Raw genomic sequence first — 9,845 nt, forward strand, 5'->3', positions numbered from 1 at the left:
ACAAGGTCTAAATATCCAACAGGTTCATCCATACAAGAATATCAAATCAACCATGTTTATCAACTGAAAGGTCCAAATACATGTTCATAATAGAAAATGCATAAATAAAATGAAGTACACCATAATACTTCAAGTCACCAACAATCAAGTCAGAGCCCACAAGTCACATCCTGTTCATCGTAGCGCTACAGGATCCTACAGTTGTAACTAAGCAAGGGTGAGTCTAAAACTCGACAAGATTTCATTTATAAATATAAGACACGACCGTTACAACTATAGTGAGCTATAAGCTCTTAGTGTGAGTTTAGTTCTCTAACTAGCACACATGTTGTTTACACATTATTTACACATTTTATCCTCTTTTATACTTTTCATAATTTTTTTGAAACCATTCCATATTTCTAGAGTAAACATTTCTCAATTTCATCTTTTAAGCTAATAAGTTATTTCAAAAATAGGACATAGCAACCCATATAGACAACTCTAGAGTTTATGGTGTTGGCCAGACATGAACTACTCCATAAACAACATAGTTCAAACCAGTCCAGACTATGGACTTTCAATCGTTGCAGCTTTACTCACCGGTTGCAATCCAAATAACCCAATATGTCTATCGATAGCTAGCTAAAAAGCCTAGAGGGTTATACCTGCCCTAAGGTGTCTAAGGAGTTATACATGCCCCCAAGGCTTGTGGTTTATGTTGCTTGCTACATGTATCTAATAGGCAATATTTTTAACCCTTAAAAGTTACCTAGGACTTTCTCAAGATCCCAAGCATAAACGAGGTACACACACGCCTCTTAACAAAGCTCTGGACCATGTCTTTTCTGGTAGAGTTCTTTTATCTCTCTCTGTGGTATTACCCTAGGTGCATTATTCTTTTTTTTCATTCTTTTTCTTTCTTAATGTTAGTGTATTATACAGTTTTAAATGTATGCTTGCTAACTAGTGTTCAATATGTAATCACATAGGCATGCTACAATTCTAGAGATAACAATCTTTCATAGCGATACATTATCAATTAATCATGCAACGATACTTACAATACCCCTCCCTAGGTATAAGTGTGACATTTCAAAGATAAATCGTATTTTAAGAAAACTTGAAACTCTACCTCCTTTCTCAAAGTCTATCATTCATTTTTATTTTTCACGATATATTACATGTATCCAATCATTATTTTTATTTTCACGATATGAACATTTGTGATACAAGTCATATCATCTGCTAACATTATGACATGATCAAGTATTAAGATAAATATTAAATAATCAACATACTTTTAAAGCACATGAAATCACATAACAAAATACATTTATGAATAAGCATGTATCTTATTTATCTAGGGAGTTATTTTCAAATGTTTTCTTACCTCGAATTGCTCAAATCCTAAACTATGGTTCAATCTTCGCCCTTCTATAAGTTTTGATTTGTAAATAAGCAAAAATCACTACAACAACAACTACGCCTTCATCCCAAAACAATTGGGGTCAGCGATATGAACCAAAAAAGAAATTCATTTTGGGTCTTCCACATGAATCCTTTTCCTCCAATCATTTCTATCCAACGCCATGTCCTCGGTGAGGTTCAAAGCATTCATATCCTTTCCTATCATCTCCATCCAAGTCTTCCTAGGCCTACCCCGACCTCTTTTAACTAATATATTTTCCCATTTCTCCAACCTTCTAACTGGAGCATCATTAGGCCTTCGCCGAATATGTCCAAACCACTAATCACTAATCACTAAAAATATCATTTTAGTTCATGTTCTATGTAAAACACACTCCTCGAGCCTTTCTGTCAGGCACTAATCCCAAATTCTCAATGGCTGACATCTTGCCATAAACTAATGGATTCCTCTTTGAAAGAGAAATTCAGGGGTCCAAAAATCACTTGAATCCAACATCAGGGTGAAAAGTTATGTTTATTTTACAAAAATGAGCTAAAATAAAGGCAAAAAGGTCATCTTACCCTTCAAGTGGGTCAAAATCTAGATAATCAAAATCGCAAGAGGTCCTTTTGGGCCCTTTAGGTCTGTTTTCTAGATCTGAATTAGATTTGACCTAAATCAACATCCTATGCATATACCCAAAATAGGTATGTATACAATTTGTTTGTTACTCCTAACCAACTAAGCTAGGTTAGCTTACTGGCTAGGGGTAGTTCCCTTCTTATGAGAGGTTAGAGGTTTAAATCTTAACCCAACCCTCTCATACACATTTTTTTTTTCTTTTTACCACTCACATATTCTTGAAACTACTAAACCTAACCTTGACCTAGCCAGTTCTAAGTTTAGTCTAAACTGAACTCAAATGGGTTCTATCCTTGTTCCTTTTTCATATTTAAGCAGTCTAGTCTGTTTGGGTCCAAACTAGACTTGAAATAGAGATCTAATCATTGTTTCTCTCATAGGTAAATTAAATTGGATCCAAATCCAGTTTGATGTCATCTGATCCAAACCTAGTTCAGTTTGGGTTTGATATCAAATGGACCCAAACTCGATCCAATATAGGTTTGGTATGAATTGGATCCAAACCTGGTCCATTCTAGGTTTGGTCCAAACTTGATTCATTATAGATTGGTCTAAAGTAGATCCAAACCCAAACCCAGTTCATGGTTTTGGCCAACTCGATACAGTTAAAACCTAGACTGAGTCGGTCCAGGGCTTCATAAAAAAACCAAGACAGAGAGTTGCTCTTCGTCTCATCCCATTTATGGACTAGAGTTGGTCTCTTCAGTAGATCGCAAGCTCTCTGTCTCACTCCTTTCATGTGACCCAACTTGGTTTGGGTTCACCCATACCAAGTCAGTTTGTTAGTAGACCGAGACCCACCCCTCCCTTGACCCGACTCAGTTTGGGCGATCTCGAACCAAGGCAGTCTGTTTACCAGTCGAGTTTTAACTCTCTATCTTGCCCCCTTTCTGACCTGACTCGGTCTGGGCATGCTCAGATTGAGTCGATCTTGATTCAAGCTAAGACAAAAAGTTTCCTCTTCGTCTCTCTCCTTGTCTTGACCAGACTCAATATGGGTTCACCAAGACCGAGTCGGTCCCCTTTCCTCCCTCTCTTGGTCATACACCGTCGGCAACCCCTTGGTTGCCAGCATTTGGGGCAGGGTGCGCCCCTTCCTTTGTATATATATTTTTTACTTTCATGGCGGTGGTGTCTGACGGAGAGAGAGGAACGCCCGTTGTCTTCTGCCCCTTTTCTTCTTCATAGTGGTAGCAGGAACAGAAGGCCAGCCTCTGTTCCCATCCACCCCCTTCTCCTTCCTCATGTGCGTGATGCTAGCAACCGGGTGGTTGTCGATGGCTCCCCTTTTCTTTTCAAAAAAAATGGCAGAAGGGGGAGAGGGCTTACCTTTCACCGACGAAGCATCTCTCCCTCGTGCCTTCTTCCTTAACCTCTCTATTGTCTCTTTCGCTTTCACAAAAAATGAAGGGAAAATGAGTCTGTGAGCCTCTCCTTCCATTGATGAGGGCCTCTTCGCTTCCCCATCACCTCATGCGTGTGGGTGGGTGGGGGGCGAGGGGCGGGGGAGAGGCTCCTTAAATTTTTTATTTATTTGGGGCCTTCCCACCACCAAATACATGGGAGAAGGGGAAGAGGCACCTCTTTTTTTGACCTAGCTAGGCAGGGTAGGCTTGAGTCCACCCGACCAACTAGGCCAGGTTTTACACACACACACTCTCACTCTCACTCTGCATCTGCCCCTTTGTTTTGTCTTCTGGTTTCCTTATTTTGGGGTGGGTAGAGAGTTCCTAATGATTTGTTTGGTGTTTCTTTGTTGAATTGGTGGGCTACATTTTTTTTCCTTTCTATCTTATAATAATCATTACATTGGAAAATTTGTACAATTTGATAATATTGATAGTCATACAGTTGGTGATTCTCACCTCCCCTCTGAAAATTGCTAAACGAGTTGTAATGGGGAGACGTCTTAAGAACTACCGCTTAAAGGGGTGATATGGACATTTTGAAAACTTTAAAACAAGGTTTTTCTCTAGTAGTTTTTCTAACCTAAACATTGGTGCCTTTATATGGATGTGAGGTGACATAACGAAACCTGGTCTGTGCTTTTATTCTTGTATTTTGAATTTGGGTTCTTCCATTTTAGTTGCTTTGTAGTTTTGGAAAGGTGTTCACTTGATGAATATTTGATTTTTTTATTCTTAGTCTTAAAAAGAGAAAAAGTTATAGGGCTTTATTGGTTATCAATGAGATCCTCATGGACATTTATATTGGGTTTTCTTTTTTAATGAAACATCGGTAGTTGATTATGGTTTCTAAACTAGGCATTCTTGCACATTTGATGTTTGATGCTTGATGATTGTTATTTAATGTTTGAATAGTTGATGTTTCCTAGATATGATTATTGGAATTGCAAATATATATTTTTTCAGTAGAAATTTAATTATGTAATCAGTTCATTTTCATTTGATTTTTTCCCCAAGATTTTGCCAATAAAAACTCGAGAAAAAATTATGTACATTTCACAAGATATTCTTAGCCGAGAAATTGCCATTTTAAACTTTTGTCACTATGGTTCCAACCATTAGTCACACAAGAAATTATAATGGCATGTCTAGAAGCGGGAAAAAAAAGATTTGCCAATGAAAAGTTTTCTATGAGGACTTTTTTTATGATTTTTTTTTATTCATGTGACATGAGAAAATTAGGTTGGAAAAATGTTAAAGTGCTTTGATTGGGGTAAGGGTTGCCTTCAAAAGTAAAAAAAAAATTGATAAGAAAAGTTTTTCCATCTTTAAGATGAAGAAATTCTGATGCAATGCATCTGGACCAATTGGATGTACGTGAGGAGCGAGACCCAATTTGAATCGCCATGCTTGCGACCCCCAAGCCAAAAATGTCCAATTTGGGTTCAAATGTGGTTTAGGGGCAAAACCATCATTTTATATTTTGAATTTTCTGAGAATTTTGATCACACATATCTCAGAAAAAATAATTTTTTTGTTATTTAGTTTCAAAATTATGTTGTATTTTAAGTTGTAATTTTTATTTTATTTTTTATAGAAGCCGAATTCTACGGATCCGGATATTTCTAGTACTCATTAGAATCTATTTTGTGGCACGCGAAGGTGTAAGGGGTATAATGAATAGTTTTTAAATGAATTAGGAATGCACTCTATCCTCCTTAGATGAAGCATGCTCTCACTATTTTGAATAAGGATGATAACATGAGATGAAAAACAATTTATTTTCAGCAACGGATCCAGATCAAGATCTGTTTGGGTCTCAATGCTCAAAGATCCAAACTGTCTAAAAGGAAGCACCTCATCATGCAATGAGAGGTAGCCCCTTATTGGTCCAAAATGAGGTGAGCCTCTTCCCTAAGTGAGCCCATTCTCAAAGTGATTCCTATTGGGCCTTGGAGATGTGGGCTTTCATTGCATTTTCAAGTCCCCAAGACACCATCTCTAGGGGCAATGGGAGCTGACCTTCCTTTCAAGGTTCTTACAAAAGAACCAGGAAAAAACTGAACGAGGGACTTTTGCCAATTTTTGAAGATGAAAATAAATTTCTAGAATGAAAATGGAGGCTGAGCCTTGAGGATGAGCTGAAGGAGTGAGGCCTGCAACTCGAGCCTAGTGAGCTTGAGTGTGATGTTGAGCGTGAACTTGAGAAGCTTGTGCGTGAGAATTTGTGGATCATGTGAGTGTTAAGCTTGTGGGTGCAAGCTTATGAATAATTTCTTGTGAGAATCTGAACCTGAAACTTGTGAGAGAGGTACTGTGAGTGAGTGAGACCGTACTCCAGTGCTGGACGTGAAGCTGTTGGGCGTGAATCCAGGCTACTCAACCAGTGTTGTTCGAAATCTAGCTGAGCCGTGTGGGCTAGGGGAGTTGTTGAACGTGTGGCTGCTGATCTTTCGTCCCCCAACTGGACTGTGTGACCTGCTGAGTGAACCCTTACTATAATCGTTCCGTTGGTTGAAATATCACTTGTTTTCTGTCATATTATTTTCTGTGTTGAAAAACAAACTTCCCCCCTGCTAGTAATCTATTTTGTTGCTAACAGATTTCATGTTGTTAAGTTGTTGATTGTGCTTGAGTTCTGCGAGCTTGTGCATGCTTAAAACGTTAGGTTCTGTAAGAACGATACTGAGTTCGTGAATGTGTTTGAATCTTCATGTTGCTCAATCGTTCATGCTAAAGAACATTAGATATACATTTCTTGCTAAGGTATGTGTTTTAGAATGTTAATGAACCTGTCTCATGAATTGCTATGTCCGTAATATGAAATGTGAGTGATTATAATAGTTGCTACTATTTAAACAAATCTCAAAACTGAGTGTTCCACTGATTTAAGGTTCACAAAAAAAAAACATACTTTGTTGAGGCCTGTCAATCTGTTCATGCCCTGTGTTTTCTGTATGAAAGAATCATTGGGACAACGAGTACAACGCTGTCAACGTGTTCCTCTTGGTCTACTGTGCGCGTGCGCCAGTTGGTCCAGATTTGATTGTGGTTTGTGTTCGACGTCCAGTAGAGTGTCGTCAAATTGGTGGATCTGCCGAATTAGCATCAACATTAGTAACTGGTTTGGATGCCTCATGGGGGCAATTAGCTGAAGAATGTGTTCTAGCCCTACATGTATCACATACCCGTGTAGCAGATTCTGCTTCAAGAGTCAGATCATGAGAAAGATTTCCTGAAAGAAATAGGAATAATGGCTGAAATTTCTGCATTGACTAGCTTATCCACAAATATACAAGCATAGTGGAGACAAGTCTACCGGACTGTTCTCTCATCTATAGCAGCCAGATTCCTTTCAATCATATAAAACATTATTCTAGATCACCAAGGAGGGCTCATTGATACAGTCCAAATCCTAGAGGACCTTGCTTTAGATCTATTGTCTCAATCAGTGTTGAAGGCCTTACTTGCACTCATTGACCCAAATGATCCAAATCCATTATACCAAGGGATTTGGGTGGATCTAAGCAGTACTACAGAGCCAAATGATGAAGACCTGGTTCGAGTTATAGAAGACCCAAATTCAAGCTCTGTGTTCCAAGTAATTAATGAGAACTCATTTTCTGTAGATCCAGATCCAAGCTACATCCGGTAGTGGGACCCACTCCTAAGGTACCACATCAGTATTTGCAGCATCTTTAGCCAATAAAAGTATTTGATATGGGGGCATCACTTTATTCCACGTTTGAAACTCAAATCCAATTTGGTGTTGAACATAAAAAGAGTAAAAAAGAATCAGACATGTTTGGATGAACCTAAATCCAAAAAACAATCAAGGACTAGCCAGCTAGGTGGGCTCCACCTAGAGAGGTCGACCTCTCCTCTTTGTGAGGCACAATCCAAATTTAAACTTGCACCAAGTCTAGTTAGGGCTGACTTTGAAGAGGTCTAAGCTCAAATGAGGGAGCTTACTTGAGAATAAACGGGGCCAGAAGGTAGAAGAGAGAGAAACACCACTTGAGAGAAAGAGAGACTAATTAGAAAGAGGGTGTCTGAGGAACTTCAAGTTCATTCAACCAATTTCATATCCCCCCCTCCTACCTATATATATATATATATATATATATATATATATATATATATATATATATATATATATATATATATATATATATATATAGCCAACCAAAAGCATTAAACCTAAATTACAATTAACAAGAAATAATAACTTAAATGTTAAAACCTAAGAGAAACATAGGTAGAGCCTGTGGGGCCTTAGATAACACCCAACTCTCCACATAAATGACTTGGTATGCCCAATTTGACTGAGTGTTAATCAGTCCCTGTTCAGAACCTATTGAAGTTGACGCAGGATGGTCTGAAAACCCCTGCACATTGCTGGGTATTTCCTGTGTATCGTCCTAGCTGGCCAGACTACACTCGTTAATTGTTTGTTGTCCTATATTTGCCGGCTGGTTTGCTGTTGCAACATCGCTAATTGTTTGTTGAAATTGTAATATTTGGTGACTGATTTTGAAGTGCAAACAATTTTTATTTTGAATTTGAGAAGTTCAGTGGGAGTTGGAAGAATATATATTCGGAGTAGAAATAGTATCCAGTATGTATATAATCCTAATCAAGTAAGCGCCTAGGTTAGATTCCCTAATCGCATCAAGTTAAATTAGTTTGTTTAATTCCCTAGTGTCCTAAGCCTGTACCGACGCACCTAATCCCTTCTGCATTCAAATTAGACACGTAGGAGCGTGCTCATGGACTGACCCTCGTAGTCGGGTTGAGTTTGGACCAAATTCATTGTCAAAATCAAGACAAAATAGAAAAAAAATATTTTAAAAGTTCTCTATTATGTAGAATGAATAAAAAAGTTGTCATTTTTCCTTTTCAACTTTTTTTCTTAGCATTTTTTTCTTTCAAACATACCCTGGGCACGTTTGGAATTGAGAAAATAATAGGAAAGAAAAATTTATAACTTTTCCATATGTTCCAAATGAGAGCAAAATTTTTGAAATAGATTTTTTTTAAGTCTGACTTTTTAAAGAAAAAATCCCTCCACCTGGGGGGCTGGAAGAATTTTTCCTATAATTTTTTTTTTTGGCATTAGGGCAACCATTCACCTACAACTAGGGGTGTCAACGGGTTGGGTTTACCCGGACCTGATCCATACCAAACCCTATAGGGTCCGGGTATGGTGATAAATAACAAGACCCGGAGTTGGGTATAGTTTGTGAAATTTTATACCAGACTCGAGCCCGACCCGAGTTCCGATTAAGACTCACAAATTTTCAATGTAAAATTTATAAAATATATTATTTTCCTTGGTATATCTTGGGTGTGGTTCATGTAGTTCTTATTGGGTCCGGGTATGGTTTCTCTTATGGTGGGTCCAATTAAACCCAGGTTTGGACCTTATACCATACCCAAAAATCGAAGCTAGGTCTAGTTTCACTTGGGTCAGAACCAAACCTGCAGACCCATTGACACCCCTACCCATAATACATCTCATTTCATGGGCTGCAACGTGATGAGCCAAATCTTCATCCTCCTCTCACCCACTACTATTTTTAGGTCTCTTTCTCTCTCTCTCTCTCTCTAAGAGGGGGGCTAATCGACACCACCCCTCTCTCTCCCTTTCATTTTTCATCATACTTAACAAACAAGCAAAAGAAAAATCAATTGAAAAAGTTATCATATCATAACTTCTCATATGCAAAATTTTCTTTTTATATGAGACTTTTTCTTGCTTACAAACCTGCCCTAAATAAATTGTTAGAAGCATGAAGCTTTAAAAATAAGCAAGAGCTAAAATGCTTGGAGTTAACAATCTGCATGTAATGTCCAAAGACATCTCAACTCATCATGATTTGAGAATAAATATCTGACTACAACTTTTGGGAAGTGTCACAAATTTCTTAAAAAATATCCCAACTTCTTTTTCGACCAAACTCCCAAAGGCCAATGTACTATTAAATTTTACTATTTTAAAAATACAACTTACTTTAAGAATGTGATGACAATGCAATAAGAACAATGTTTGTAGTTTCTATGTTTATGTACACCTAATACATTTTTATAAGGCCAAAGGCCACTAGAATATGAGAATTAAAGTGTGAACTAGGATTTTCTGATGTTTTTTGCAAATCCTACCTTGCATATGCATTCAACATTATCTATTTACTAGGAATCAACTATTGGATCATATTTTTTTTGACAAATATTTTTTTTAGATGCTTTAATACTTACGAAAATTTTGAGTTATTGATTTTCAAGCTTTAAAAAATCCTGCATATGCATTGCAATAGGACAATTTAAGAGCCGATCTCTCTAAAACCAATCGGGTAGATCACATCCTTACAGTCAGATTTAAGAAAAAAAAAGCCCCATCAAAATCT

This window comes from Nuphar pumila, chromosome 17 (genome assembly GCF_984573655.1).
Source record: "Nuphar pumila chromosome 17, dmNupPumi1.hap1.1, whole genome shotgun sequence".
NCBI classification, from domain to species: Eukaryota; Viridiplantae; Streptophyta; class Magnoliopsida; order Nymphaeales; family Nymphaeaceae; genus Nuphar; species Nuphar pumila.